The sequence below is a fragment of the Hevea brasiliensis genome, chromosome 6 (assembly GCF_030052815.1).
Source record: "Hevea brasiliensis isolate MT/VB/25A 57/8 chromosome 6, ASM3005281v1, whole genome shotgun sequence".
NCBI lineage: Eukaryota > Viridiplantae > Streptophyta > Magnoliopsida > Malpighiales > Euphorbiaceae > Hevea > Hevea brasiliensis.
The window spans coordinates 2,120,901-2,137,489 of NC_079498.1; the positions used below are offsets into that span (position 1 = coordinate 2,120,901).

General features: G+C 33.6%; 1 pseudogene; it reads left to right on the forward strand.

Annotated features, from left to right (window-relative positions):
* Positions 1 to 15,448, forward strand: part of LOC110665596 (disease resistance protein RUN1-like) — a 31,039-nt pseudogene extending 15,591 nt beyond the window's left edge.
* The last annotated feature ends 1,141 nt before the right edge of the window (positions 15,449 to 16,589 follow it).

Consider the following 16,589-nt stretch of genomic DNA (forward strand, 5'->3'; position numbering starts at 1 on the left):
GCAGTTGTACTATGAAGAAAGAACATTCAAATAACATGTGAAAACAGAATTTAAAAACTTTGCTCTGATACCACTAAAACATGTCACACCCTACCCCTCTGTAAGGCATAACATGATCCCGTAGTATACCTAATGAATTACCAACTCCGTCTACTGATAACCCATTAAATACACTACAAGGGATTTTAAAAACTTTTCTTACTTCTTTTACAGTGGTGAGCACTATTTACGGGTATTAAAAACTTTGGTGAATTGAAATGAAACAACTAACTCATTTGATTTATTTGGAATTTCTGTAAAAATTTTGGCAAGGTACCATTTGTATTGTGGACAAAACAGTTCTTAAAACTCGTAAAAGCACTTCAATATATTTTCAAATCTCAACTCCAACATTTTTATCAACACAACACATTTCTCAAGTCAAATCCACAGTGATTTTCAAAGACTAAGATACAAAAATATAACACAATTTTTACAAGCCAAATAACTCATAATTATTTTACAACTTTACTGTACAACTTAAATTTACAATCGCTCAAAACCAAAAACAAAATATACATACAAAGGAATATACATTACAAGATAAAATGCCACATGTGGTATACTCACTATACCCAAAATCTCTCACAAGTGTACTAGCACCTAGTCTGGCTGCCTGCTGTCTCTCTACTGCGACAAGAATAAAAGCTATCGCTGAGACAATGTCTCAGTGGTGCACAACATTAACCAAATACAAATTTTAAATCACAATTCATAAATCATATCAATAGTGGATACTTAAAACCATAGTTAAATTCAAGACAATGAATGTCATAAGGAATTTAAACTCCAATTCACAAATTATCAAAATTCATAATAACACAATTTAGTCAAATAGTTTAAGAATACCATATTGCCAATTCATACACAATTTGATCAAATTACTGAATAACACAGTTTTTCCAATCAATGACACAATTTGATCAAATAACTGAATAATACCATTTTGCAAATCAATAACACAATTCGATCAAATAACTGAAGAATACAGTGTTGCCAATCGATAACACAATTTAGGTCATGACACAAATTTTTCCATATATGCCGTGTTGTACACCACGACAAGACATGCTCACCCCAATAATCGAAATCAATGAGGGAGGAAGCTAGCTATATAATGAGAACTCATCCACACTCACCTCTGACTAACAAGTCAAAGAGGGAGGAACATAATCATACTCACCCCAGACTGATAAGTCAAAGAGGGAGGAATATCACACTCACCCCATAAATGGAGGAGGAACATAGTATCAGTGTCATGCCAATTGTGAGTCAAAACAATTCCAAACATTTTATTCAAATGATCCGTAAGAATCCAATAAATTTCCAAAGTTATAATTTCATTCACAAAATGGCAACACAATTCGTAATTCACTTCAATTTCCACAAAAACCATTTACAGTGCTTTTCAATCAATAAGTATCCATCAATGTCATTCAAACAATTTTTCACAGTTTCAAACCATTCACAGTATTTTTCAATCAATAAGTGTCCATCAAACACATTTTCACAATTTAAAACAATAATATCCAAATAGTCAATATTTATTTCAATTGAAAATAATTCAAAAGAAACAGTTGTTGTGCACAAACCTCTGATATTTGTCTCCTGGTCTTGACTCAGTATTTCTTTCCCTTTTGCTGAGTTCTTGTTAACTGAGAAACACAATTTGAAGTGTTTCAGTACCAAATTAAACTGTCTCTATCGATGGTATTTGGTAAATAATGCACTGAACTCAATTATTCACTTAATCACCTAATATACCGACCCTCGTTGTGTTTTAGGTAAATTAGGTTTTAGTGTCGTTAATATGTCACATTTGATAGGGTTTTAGGTTTGGTATGTTTTACCAAAGTCATTTCCTTGCTTAGTGCACTTTAATGCAATTTGCTGGATTCCGGAACACTGGTTTGACCTAACCGGACGATCTAGTTCCCTCGGTTTTCGGGTCTCGGTCGAAACTACAAACTTGTAGATTTAGGTCTTATGGACCGCGGTGCAAAATTTTAGGTCAATCCGAGTTAAGTAGACCGAGTTATGGTCATTATACTATTGCTAGTCAAATGGTACCATTTTAGGTCAAATTGGTCAATTCTGGTTCGGCCAGTTTTTGGACCCGAACTTGTGCAAGTTGTTTGACTTGCTTATGGTCATTTCTGGGCTTTGGTGTCTTCATAAGACTTGTAGGTATGGGTCTTAACTATTCTTGGTCAAAATTTCAGGTCAATTGGACCTGGTTTGAGTGAGTTATGGCCTAAACACTCACTGCTGCCCAATTGGTCATTTTTCAGGTCCTAATTGCACCTAATCCGAATTGGTCATTTTTTTTAGGTCATCTTGCAAGCAGAATTTTGGCATGGTTCCTCAATGAAAGTTGGCACATTTTGTGCCTAGTTTCACCTCAAATTGGTCTCATACCAATTGAGGTTACACATTCAAGGTTATAGGCTAAAATATGTGCTGCCCTCAATATGCTTTTCACACCCCAACTTAAAACACATTATTTACCTTGCAAGGTTTACTTCCATACCCTACCAAACTGTTTTGGCACATTACCAAAAACATTTTCTACATTACATTAGCATTATTTTGGGCAGATTCCAATCACCTTCAACACACCAATATTCATTCACAATTACAATTTCTAAGTACCATTACAACCACACCTAAACATTACAAACTTTACATACACTTTACAACATTAATTTACATACATATCATCAATCCTTCTAGGTCAATATTCTGCCCATACATACTTCAATATATACCATTTCTCAAGTGCCCCCAAGCTGCCACAAACCATTCTTCAACATCCCATTGCCGTACCAATATACAATTTCCCATCCAAGTGCATAAATCACCATATAACATGAAGTAAATCACTAGGTTACTAATTCACCATGATCAACATTATTTCTCATCAATTACATGCATATTAAATCATCAAAAACGTGACCCCATGGCTGTCCAAAATGGAAACAATAATAACCCTTCAAACTCAAAATTTTCCTCCACCAAACTAACACCCATAACATAAACATAAACTTTAACAAAGAACTTCTCAAAAATGCAAACTTACCTTTAATTGTAATTTGCTAAACCTTCACCAAACTTCTCAAAATTGTTATTAATATCTTCCTTGTGATGTGTAGACCATTTTTCATGAAGAACCCTAGGTGAATGGAGTTGAAATGAGGGAGAGGATGAAGCTTGGAAGAAAAACGTTAATGGTGGCTTTCTCCTTTCTTTAAATTCGGCAACTTTGAATCCAAATGGGGAAGATGAATTATTCAGCTGCATTTTAAGTGTACACATGTCCCACTATGTATTTAATTAATCCCCTTAGTGGTCCACTTAGTCACTTAATCATATTATAAACTTAACTCCCACTTATTCCACATTTAACCCATTATTTTAGCTATTTACTTTAGGTACCACTAAACTAATTTTTCATTTTATTTTCTAAGTGTAATATTATTTATTTTTAATGGGCATTTAGGTCAAAAGACACTTCGGGATGTCAAATGACCATAATGCCCCTGTTCGGGTGGCATTCCCGATTTTTCGGTATTACCGGGTTTTGTCTGTTTTTCGATTTCTCACTTTTCTTTGTACTAATTATTTAATTTTTCTTTGATCTTTCTAATGATATTTATTCTTCAATAAGGTTCTATTTAAGTCCTAAAAAGTTTTCCGTGGTTTCCGCAGTATCGCTAGTCAACGGTCCACGCCGTGACTTCCCAAAGGATCACCCATCGTTAGGTTTCCCGGCTCGTTTAACTTGATCACATTTCTTTGCTATTATTTTTCCTTTGTTTTTCTTGTATTTTCTTTTCTTGTATTTCATTATTTTATGTCTCCTCACTCATATTAAAGTGTGGTTCTAGGCATCCTAGCTGTCCGGACAACACTGGTCACCGGAGCAGCAGAACGCACTACCGAACTTTGGGGTGTTACAAAGATTTCTAACATGCAAATTTATTTTACAATTACTAAGTATTAAATTAAATTTATTTACATGCCAATGTTAGTTTAATTTACAAACAAGATTAATTTTAATTTACAAAGTATTTATTTAAATTAATTACATGCAAAAGTCAGTTAAATTAAAAATAAAGTTAATTTTAATTTACCAAATAAATGTTCTATTATTACTACAATTTCATATCAATGGTTATTCGAGAAATTTAGAGCTACTTACCTGTTGGTAAATGCAGTTGCCATTGGGGCAAGCTACCCTTAAAAAAGGGTCTTCTCTTCTAGTATGGCAATGATGTCCCTGGCTTACTCCCGTTTAGCTCCATATAAGCTCCACGCAAATGCCCTCTTTGGTACTTACTTTAGGGCTACTTACCAATTTTGTTTGTAATAAAAAAAAATAAAGAAACTAAAGAAAATAAAAGAAATAAAGAAAATATTAATAACAATTTACATTGGATTCTAACTCTAGTCTCCTAAAGGGGTAAGATTCCTAATTAGTTACAACTACCTAATGGTCTAAGTCTTCTAACATGATCTAAACACTTTATAACACTTCTTGAATTAAAAGAATACAGAAAATAGATCAAATATCAATTAAAACCTAAGAAAATACAAGAACATGCATAAATATACAATTTTCAAATTCTGGTAGATTAATAGTAGTAAGAAATTCGATTTTTTAAAAATAGTTAAACATGCCTAAAAATCATAAAAAAAATTACAGAAGACAGCCTACATATCATACAATAACATAAAATTTATAAATCAAACAAAACCCTAGCCGAATGATCTACATAAATCGTAACTCTTCTAAGTGACAGAATCGTACTACTTTTTTGTAAAATTCATAACTCATTAACCACAAAAGATATGAATGCAAAACCAATTGGAAAAGATTCATAAGATTCTGAAGTTAATTTTAGACACTAGATTTGCACAAAAATATTAAGGAACAAGAGAGATATGGGCTCCACAAGTCAGATATCCTGCAAATCAGATTTTACAGGAACCCTAACTTCAAACAGCCATAACTTACAAAATATTAAAACTTTTTTAGTGATTCTTGAGCCTAAAATTAATAGAATTTCGTGTAGAATATGAATATAATTTTTACAAATTTTTTACAGATTCAGAAAATAAAGAAAAATAATAAAAATACGAGAGATAGAAACTAAACATGTGCAGAGTTGTGTATCCCCTCAAATTAAACATGATTACATGATCTATATGAACACATAAAATAAATTGAAGACAAAGAGCATAGAATTAAAATATTGTGTGGCATAGATCTTGAAAAGAAAACAATAAAAACTGACCTTCCAGAAATCTTGTATGAAAATCTTCTTGAAGAAAAGAAAAAATAAGGAAGAACTCAAAGAGTCTTGAATATCTCTAAATTTCCTATAGCTCTGAATTTTCTCTTCTTCTTTCCTCTCATCATCCTTTCTTCCCTTCTCTAGTAGGGTATTTATAGGGTTTTGGGAGAGAGGTGTGATAAGGTTTGGAGTCTTAGGGTGATAAAGTTTAGATGACTTAAACAACTACGATTGCAGAATTCGAATAAGACTGGGATATGGGTGAGGTGTTTCAACCAATAGGAAGACAGAAAAAAATGGAAGGCACCAATAGGGAGTGAGGAATAGGTGTAGTAGGGTTTGGAGTCCTAGTGTGATAAAGTTCAGATAACTTAAATGACTAGGATTGATTAATTTGGATGAGACTGGAATATGGGTGAGGTGTTCCAACCAATAGAAAGAGAGGGAAAGGGGGTGACACCAATAGGGAGTGAGGAAGAGAGTGGGGCCAAGGAGGAGAGAGATATTTTGTTATTTTAATTTTCAGAAAATAATTAAATGGGTCCCATTTAAAATTCCTAACTAGGCTTTCTTAGGCCCATGGAGCCCAATTAAACTTAATTAGATTCATTTAAGAACTACCTATATTAAATTTAAACAAAATAAAATTTTATTTAAATTTAATTAAATTAATTTTCCCAAAACTTTATTATTATTATTTTTTTTTTTTTTTTTTTTTTTCAAGATCATACCACGGAATTAATAATTCAGCTCCATGCCTTCAATTATATCTTACAGTCATACAATTTTTCATCATCGGGTTTTCCACGGCCTCAATGCACATACTCATCACAAAATAAGGGTCTACAATAATAATAATAATAATATTATTATTATTATTATAAGAAAAAAAATTAAAGACTAGCTAAATTTTCTTTTAGCAAATTTAAACATTAATTTTGTTAATACCCAAAAGTCCAAAAATTATTAACCCACTACTTTCCATGTGAAAGACGGAAAAAAAAAAAAAAAAAGCACTAAAGCCCCATTCAGAGTTGTGGTTTAAGGACGAAAGAAGCATTTTTTTTTTAATTATTTTAAATATTATTTAAAAAATTTAAAAAAATTATTTAAAGACTTTTGTAATTAAAATATCTCAATTTCAACTTTAAAATCAATTTTAATATCATTTTATTATTTATACCCTCTCTCTATCTTTATTCTTTTCTTAATAAAAATTTTCTGGCTTAATTGAGATTTACTTTATTAACCTTAATTTATGTTTGCTAGAGCGTAATGTAATGCAATGGAATCAATTACGTAATGCAATCAAAGTTGTAATGTAATTATCATTATATTCCTATATTGGGTTGCAAAATAAAATATAAATAGGGTAATGTAATTATAATTTTTTTATTTTAATATTTAATTTATTTATAATATTAATAATAAGTGATAATAGTTACAATGATTAGTAGTTGAGTGATAATGGTAGCTAAGTAATGGTGGTGGTGGTGGTGGTGGCGGCGACAGCGGTGATAACGATAGTTTAATTGCGGTGGTGGCAACAAGGTGAATTAGTGATGGTGGTAGAAACGATAGTAATGATAGTTAGATGGTAGTGGTAATTAAGTAGTGATAGAGGTAGTCAAATGACGGTGTTAGTAGCAATAGGATAGGAGTAGTAGTGGCAATAGCAGTTGTAGCCAAGTAGTGATGGTGATAATATTGACAATAAATAAAAAAAATCAAAACAAATAATAATGATTACATTCATTTTTATATACAATGATCATTACGTTACTTTAAATATAATTGATTACATTATATAATTGTTATTCTATTATAATTATAATTTTAGGCTCATTTATTTAAAAAAATATTTTTGAAAATATTTTATACATTTCTTAGTGTTTGAGATATAAAAAAATAAATTAATAAAAAATATTTTTCTAATTAAAGAAAAAAATTAAGTTATTTATAAAGAAAATAGTATTCTCTTTTTGAAACAAGAACTTATTTTTAATTTTTTGTACTTTGATAATCTTATTAAAAATATAAAAACGCTTATACATATATAACATAAATACATACCATACCATTAATTGAACATCAGAATCAAATAACATAAAATATTTTTATAAAAAATATATTTTCTGAAAATATTTTTCATATATAAATTATTTTTCACAAAACAAATAATTCCTTAAATTACTAAATCACATAAGTTTAAAATTGCTCTGGTTGATATTGGTTATTAGTATTGAAGTAGTCTAACAAATTTACTCTTAGGTGCTTGTTTATCAGCAACTTTTGCTGTGAGTGAACAGGTATGAATCAAACTTTATACAAAAGGTAGTGGAAGATGTTCTGAGGAAATTGAATTGCAATTACCTGAATGTTGCCAAAAACCCTGTAGGCATTGATTTGCGGGTCAAAGATATGATTCTCTTGCTGAGTCTTGATGCAAGTGATTTTAACATCGTGGGCATCCGTGGGATGGGAGGAATCGGTAAGACTACTATAGCAAAAGCTGTATTTAACCAACTTCGTCATGGATTTGAAGGTAGCTGCAGTTTTCTTTCCAATGTCAGAGAAGTCTCAGAACAGCCTTATGGTTTAGTTCAATTGCAAAAACAACTGCTTCATGATACCTTGAAAATAAAAAATTTCAAGAATATACGTAGTATTGATAGTGGAATCCATTTGATCAAAGAAAAACTTCGTTACAAAAGAGTGCTTGTTGTTCTTGATGATTTGGTTCAATTGAAACAAGTGTATGCATTGGTGGGAGACCGAAATTGGTTTGGCCCTGGAAGTCGAATCATCATTACAACGAGAGATGCTCATTTGCTAGATCAACTCCAAGTGGTCTTACAATATGAGGTCAAAGAACTGAATAGTGAAGAGTCCCTTGAACTTTTCAGTTGGCATGCTTTTAAGGAAATACGTCCAATAGAAGGATATGAGGAGATTTCAAAAGATGTGGTGGATTATGTTGGAGGTCTCCCACTAGCCCTGGAAGTTTTAGGTTCTTATTTGTGCAAAAGAAGCATACCTGAATGGAGAAGTGCTGTAGAGAAATTGAGAAAAATTCCTCACCACCAAATTCAGAAAAAGCTTAGAATAAGTTTTGATACATTAGATGATGATAAAATAAAGGATATATTTCTTGATATTGCGATCTTCTTTACCGGTATGGATAAAGATTATGTAGTAAAAATACTAGATGGATGTGGCTTTTTTCCAGAAATTGGTATCAGTGTCCTCATCAGTAGGTCCCTAATGACGATTGATTCCCAAAATAAGTTAGCGATGCATCATCTATTACGAGATATGGGAAGGGAGATCATTCGAGAAATATCACCTAACGATCCTGGAAAACGCAGCAGACTTTGGTTTCATGAGGATGTTTTTGATGTACTTAAAAAGCACAAGGAAGAGGCTTAATTCTATGCTTGCCAAAAACTTAATAATATTGACTTGACTGGATTGCTAACCATTCAATTTTGTTGCTTTAAGGGAACGGATATGATTGAGGGTCTTATGCTAGATGCAAGAGCATCAAAAGATGTATTTGTGAGCACGGAGTCATTTGCAAAGATGAGATATTTGAGATTGCTCCAAATCAATGCAGTACATCTTACTGGAGCCTATCGGAATCTTTTCGATGATTTGAGGTGGTTTTGTTGGCCTGAGTGCACTTTGAAGTCTATACCACCAAATTTACGACTAGACAACCTGGTTGTTCTTGAAATGCAGTTCAGCAACATCAGAAAATTCTCCAAGGAGGTGAAGGTATCAATATATAATAAGCCCCAAATTTTCCTTAAGTTGAATTGTGCAAATTTACATGATTTCAGTTTTTCCAGGTTGACATTATCTGTTTCTTATATTTATCCCTTCTTAAATAGGTTCTCAAGAAGCTGCAGATCCTTGATCTCAGCCATTCTGTGCACCTTGCAAAAATATCAAACTTCTCAGGACTTCCTAGTTTGGAGAGATTAATACTTGGAAGATGCACGAGTTTAGTTAACGTTCACCAATCTATTGGACATTTGAAGAGACTCGTTTTCTTGAATTTGGAGGGCTGTAGGAACCTAAAGAATCTTCCTGAAAGCATTTTTTATTAGAGATTGATTCAAAGTGACAGTTGTTTTATTTTCTGACTTTGTCTTAGGCACGTTTTGTTTTTCTTCCTAAAATTCTGGTTGTTTGTTAGTAGTGGGAGCATTTTTTATTTAGTGCCAATTAATTCTGCTATTTTATTGTTTTCAGTTATTGTGTTAAGCCTATTTAAAGGCCACTTTGATTCATGAATAAAATGTCTTAGTATGTCAAAGCTTTCTGCAGATTTGTGCCCACCATATGTTTGATTAAATTTCTCTTTGAGAACTAGTTATCTCTTTGCTTTCCTCACTTTATTGCTTGCTGTGATTACTTTATTTTGCAGCATTTGTGAGTTCTAGTGAGCCATCTTACGTTCCTTTCACAACAGAAGTGGTATCAGAGCCTCGTTCGATTGTAACCGGGTGTACGACTCATGGCATCTAACGGCAATGCAATGAATATTTCTCAACCATCAATTCCAATCTTCAAAGGTGAATGCTATGAATTCTGGAGCATCAAAATGAAGACATTGTTCAAGTCTCAAGATTTGTGGGACTTGGTTGAGAACGGGTATCCTGAACGAGATGAAGAGGCTAGACTTAAAGAAAAGAAGAAAAGGGACTCCAAAGAACTGTTCTTCATCCAGCAAGCAGTGGATGAGTCAATTTTTTCAAAAATAGCGGCAGCAAATATAGCCAAAGAAGCATGGATGACCTTGCAGACGGCGTTCCAAGGTTCCTCAAAGGTAATCACAGTAAAACTCCAATCACTTCGCCGTGATTTTGAGACCTTGCAAATGAAAAGCGGAGAATCAGTGCAGGATTTTCTGTCTAGAGTATCTGTAATAGTTAATCAAATGAGGTCTTATGGAGAAGTAGTTACTGATGTGACTGTTGTTGCAAAAGTGTTGCGCAGTTTAACTCCAAAGTTTGATCATGTAGTGGCAGCTATTGAGGAGTCGAAAAACTTGGCTACTTACTCGTTTGATGAACTAATGGGATCTTTACAATCCCATGAGGCAAGGTTGAACAGGGCAAATGAAAAGAATGATGAAAAGGCTTTTCAAGTGATGGGGGAGTCATTTAACAACAAGATGACTCAAGGAAGGCATTAACCAGAGGACGTGGTAGAGGAGGATATCGCGGCAGAGGTGGTGGCAGAGGTGGTAGAGGTAGAGGCAAAATTGGTGGACAAGATGAGCAAGGGCCAACAACAGAGAGGCAGAAAAATTACAAGAGCAATATCCAGTGCTATAATTGCAAGCAGTATGAGCATGTGAAGGCAGAATGCTGGAGGAAAGAAAAGCAAGCAAATTTTGCAGAAGATGAGGAAGAGCTCAAGCTATTTATGGCCTCTCAAGATGACAACAAAGCCTCAAGTGACATCTGGTTTCTGGACAGTGGGTGTTCCAATCATATGACTGGAATAAAATCTTTGTTTAAGGAGCTTGACAAGTCATACAAACTGAAAGTGAGACTTGGTGATGACAAACAAGTGCAAGGTGAAGGCAAAGGCACGGTGGCAATAAGCAAAGGCCACGGTAATGTGAAGCTCCTTTACAATGTTTATTTTATTCCTTGTCTATCACAAAATTTGTTAAGTGTCGGACAACTTGTGTCTAGTGGATATTCAATTATGTTTGATGATGGCTCATGTGTGATTAGAGAAAAAAAAATCAGAACAGATTATTGTAGATGTTCACATGGCACCAAACAAGCTTTTTCCACTTGAAATTTCCAGTGTTGAAAAACATGCTCTTATTGTCAATGAAAATAGAGAGTCTAGATTATGGCATTTATGGTATGGGCATTTGAATGTAAAGGGTCTGAAATTATTGAGTCAAAAGGAAATGGTTTTTGGGTTACCTAGAATTGAGTCATTAGATTTGTGTGAAAGGTGTGTATATGGGAAACAATGTAAAAAACCATTTCCTATAGGAAAGTCTAGAAGAGCATCTGAATGTCTTGAGGTTGTACATGCTGATTTATGCGGCCCCATGAAAACACAATCGTTGGGTGGGAGTCGTTATTTTCTGTTGTTCACAGATGACTATAGTCGCATGAGCTGGGTTTACTTCTTGCAATTCAAATCAAAAACTTTTGACACTTTCAAGAAGTTCAAGGCACTTGTTGAGAAGCAAAGTGGAAAAAGCATAAAGGTCCTTCGCACCAATAGAGGAGGAGAGTTCGTGTCTCAAGAATTCAATCAATTTTGTGATGAACAAGGCCTGCACAGAGAACTAATAGCACCATATACACCGGAGCAAAACGGAGTGGCTGAGCGCAAAAATTGCACTATTGTTGAAATGGCAAGAAGTTTGTTAAAGGCTAAGGGAATGCCTGATCATTTTTGGGCTGAAGGTGTTGCAGTTGCTGTATATTTGTTGAATTTGTCACCAACAAAGGCTGTCCAAAACCAAACACCGTATGAAGCATGGAGTGGAAGAAGGCCTTGGGTAAGCCACTTAAAAATATTTGGTTGTATTGCCTATTCATTGGTAGATTCACATAATCGCAGCAAACTTGATGAAAAATCTGTGAAATATGTTTTTGTTGGTTATTGTACTCAATCCAAAGCATATAGGCTTTACAATCCTGTGAGTGGCAAGGTGATTGTTAGTAGGAATGTTGTGTTTGATGAAGAGGCAAGCTGGTGTTGGCAGGAGAAATCAGATGACATTCAGTTCAAGATTCCAGCAGAAAATGAAGGATCACCAACCATTAGACAGAAGCAACCCTCCAAACACTCCTAGTCCATTCTCATCAACCTCACCAAGCACTACTGCAAGTTCCAAAGAATGAGTGCATCCAAGGTGAAACTCCTCCAAGAAAATTCAGATCATTGGCTGAAATTTATGAAGGCACACAAGCCTTATTTGTAGCTGATCCAACAACATTTGAAGAAGCAGCAGAAAAAGAAGAATGGCGCAATGCAATGTTAGATGAGCTTGAAGCAATCCAGAAGAATGAAACATGGGAATTTGTAGATCTTCCTCAAGATAAGAAAGCCATTGGAGTTAAATGGGTCTTTAGAACAAAGTTTCATGCAGATGACAGCATTCAAAAATACAAGGCACGACTCGTAGTGAAAGGCTATTCACAACAACAAGGTGTAGATTATGACGACACCTTCTCTCCGGTTGCACGGTTTGAAATGGTGAGAATTGTAATAGCCTTGGCTGCTCAATTAAATTGGCCCATCTACCAATTTGATGTTAAATCGGTGTTCCTAAATGGGGAGTTAGAAGAAGAGGTGTATGTTTCTCAGCCTGAAGGTTTTGTTGTTCGTGGAAAAGAAGACCAAGTCTACAAGCTGCGAAAGGCACTTTACGGATTGAAGCAGGCTCCACGAGCATGGTACAGCAAAATCGACTCTTATTTCCATCAGAATGGCTTTGAGAGAAGTAAGAATGAGCCCACTCTCTATACAAAAAGGCAAGGTAAAAATGATCTTCTAATTATTTGCCTTTATGTTGATGATATGATTTATATGGGCTCTTCTCCTTCTCTTATTGATGAATTCAAAGTCTGCATGAAAAAGAAGTTTGAAATGTCAGATTTAGGTGTGTTGCATTATTTTCTTGGGTTAGAGGTTAAGCAAGTTGAAGATGGTATTTTTGTGTCACAAAGGAAATATGCAACTGATTTACTTAAAAGATTCAGCATGTTAAACTGCAAAGTTGCAGCCACTCCTATGAACTTAAATGATAAGTTACAGGTTGATGATGGGACTGAACAAGCCAATGCAAGTCACTTTAGAAGCTTGGTTGGTGGCTTGATTTACTTAACACACTCACGGCCAGACATTGCATTTTCAGATGGTGTAATTTCCAGGTTCATGCATAATCCTTCAACGCATCATCTTGGAGCAAGAAAAGAATTCGTTATGTAGCCGAACCATTGATTATGGTGGTATGAAAAAGTATCATTTTTCAAGTTAAGTGGGTTCACCGACAAATTAATGGATGCTTGGAAGATAGAAGGAGCACTTCAGATATATTTTTAATCTTGGTCCGTGCTATTTATTGGAGTTCAAAGAAACAGAGCACGACCTTTGTCTTCATCGGCGGAATACGCAGCGGCAACATCACAAGATGTCAAGGAGTATGGCTAAGGAGAATTCTTACCGATCTCACAAGAACAACTGAGCAACTGAAATTTTTTGTGACAATCAAGCAGCAATTGCCATGACAAAAAATCCAGTGTACCATGGAAGAACAAAGCATGTGGACATTCGTGTTCATTTTATTAGAGATCTTGTGGCAGATGGAGAAATCAAATTACAGTATTGTAGCACAAATGAACAAGTTGCTGATATCTTCACAAAATCACTTCCACGGACAAGCATGTCTACTTGAAATCAGCTTGGAGTTTGCAACTTTGAATCAAGGGGGAGTATTAGAGATTGATTCAAAGTGACAGTTGTTTTATTTTCTGACTTTGTCTTAGGCACGTTTTGTTTTTCTTCCTAAAATTCTGGTTGTTTGTTAGTAGTGGGAGCATTTTTTATTTAGTGCCAATTAATTCTGCTATTTTATTGTTTTCAGTTATTGTGTTAAGCCTATTTAAAGGCCACTTTGATTCATGAATAAAATGTCTTAGTATGTCAAAGCTTTCTGCAGATTTGTGCCCACCATATGTTTGATTAAATTTCTCTTTGAGAACTAGTTATCTCTTTGCTGTCCTCACTTTATTGCTTGCTGTGATTACTTTATTTTGCAGCATTTGTGAGTTCTAGTGAGCCATCTTACGTTCCTTTCACAACATTTTTAACTTGAAATCTCTTGAAATTCTGAACATTTCAGGCTGCTCAAAACTTGGTAGATTGCCAGACCACTTGGGGAATATGGAAGCCTTAGCTGAACTTGTGGCAGAGAAAACTGACATTAAACAGCTTCCCTCTTCCATTGGACATCTGAAGAAGCTTGCAAAATTATCACTGGGTGGATTGGAAGATGGCATGCAATCTATCTCTTGTTTTCCACAATTTTCATCTAGATTATGAAACTCCAAAGCTTTGTTGCCAGCTTCCTTTGCTGGCTTAACCTCATTGACGAGACTAGTTATTGCTAACTGTGGTTTAACTGAAGATGCAGTTTGCATTGATCTTGGGTGTTTATCCTCACTCGTAGATTTGGATTTAAGAGGAAACAATTTTTTTAATCTGCCTGCTGGTATTGGCCGCCTTCCTATGCTCAAGACATTGTGGCTGCATGACTGCAGAAATCTCAGATCAATCTCTGAGATTCCGTCGAGTTTAAAGCAGTTGCTTGCAGCCAATTGCACATCATTGGAAAGAGTATCACTCCAATCAAAAGAATTGCTGGGATTGTCACTGCTGAACTGCCCAAAACTAGTTGACATTCAAGGTCTGGAGGGTTTGGAAAGTAATCCAATCATTCATGTAGGAGGAACGGAAGGGTACCAATTTTGGGAAGAGAATTCTAGTAGATCACTTTGGCAGGTTCTCTCTCTCTCTCTCTCTCTCTCTCTCTTTCACACACACACACACAGATAATTAGATTTAATAAGTTTTTCTTGAAACAGGCACTGTCCAAGTGTAAGCCTTTGGGCATTTGTTTCCCTGGGGGCGAGTTCCCCTCACTGGCACATGTGGTGAACTATTACGGAAGTGGATTTTCGTTATCATTTTACGTACCAAAGGTTTCACCAGGTGGTATCGAGGGGATATCGTTTTGGATTAGTTATGCAATCGTTGACGTGAGAGATTTGTATAAGCATGCAAATATAGTCATCAGAAACAACAGAAATAGGAACGCATCTTATTCATGGAAGATGGCATTTGTCTTCAACTCTGGTGGAGATCATACTTTTTCGAGATATATACCAATTAATAAGCTTCCATTTGCAGTGGAAGGCGGAGAAGAATTAGAATTTTCTGTTCACGCTGGGGCTGGCACTTTGATAAAAAAATGTTGTGTAGAATTGATCAGTGCAGATTTCTACACAGAATTCCCCAGCTCAGTCAAAAGACTCTTACAAGCATGTTATCCCCTCACATAAACATGAATATATCTCTCGTGATTATTTAGTAGAAAGTCACCTATATATGTGATTTTAGAGAATTACTTTTTAATATATCAGAATGCATTGAATAATTTTATGTTTAATAGTAAATGTAATTGATCCCTCTTTTTCTTTCCCTTTTATTAATAAATACTAATATTTTCTGTAACTGCACTTTATTATACTCATTGTACAACTCATGATTTTATATATATATATAATTTTCTGATAATTTTTTTATAAATGATATAATATTATTATAGTATTATAAACATTATATTTAATTATTTAATTAAAGTATTAACTTTAATGTAATTTTAATTATTTATATAAATAAAAATATCTATCAATTTAAGAAAAAATTTTTATTGGATTATATTTTTATAAAGTTTTGTGTTATATTAATAATATATAATATTAACTTAATTATAAACTTATATGTAATATAATAAAAATATATAATAACAAGTTCTAAAAATATAAATGGGGAACATGTTTAAAAATTAAAATAAATTAATAATAAATGCAAGTTAACTCATTAAATTAAAGTCATTCAAATTCTATTATTTTACTTTTAAAAAAAATTGATTTGCATATATTTTATTTTTTTAATTTAAAATAATATTAATTTATATAAAGAGGCTGCATGTTGCATTATGAAGTTGCATATAGGGGTGAGCATTCGGTTCGAACCGAAACGAATCAAATTAAATTATAAAAATCGAATTATGTATTTTAAAAATTGAATCGAGCCGAAATAGGTAAAAAATCGAATCGAACCGAACCATTCTATTTTGATTCGGTTCGATTTAAATCGATCAGTTTTTATATTTAATTGATTTTTAATTTAGACTTGATTTTCAAATTATTTGATCTAATTTTGACATTGGTTTGAACCTAATAACCATTAATCAATGAAATTAAATAATTAATATATATAAAATTAAATATAATTCATAAATTACTCATAAAAATAAATCAATTCAAAAATCGATTCGATTCGATTTAATTCTATTTGAACATATAAATTACTATTCTATTCTGTTCGGTTTAACCGATTTTTTTCTCTTTAAAACCGAACCGAACCAAAATTTATATAATGTAAAATCGAACCGAACCGATTAAATTTTAAAACTGA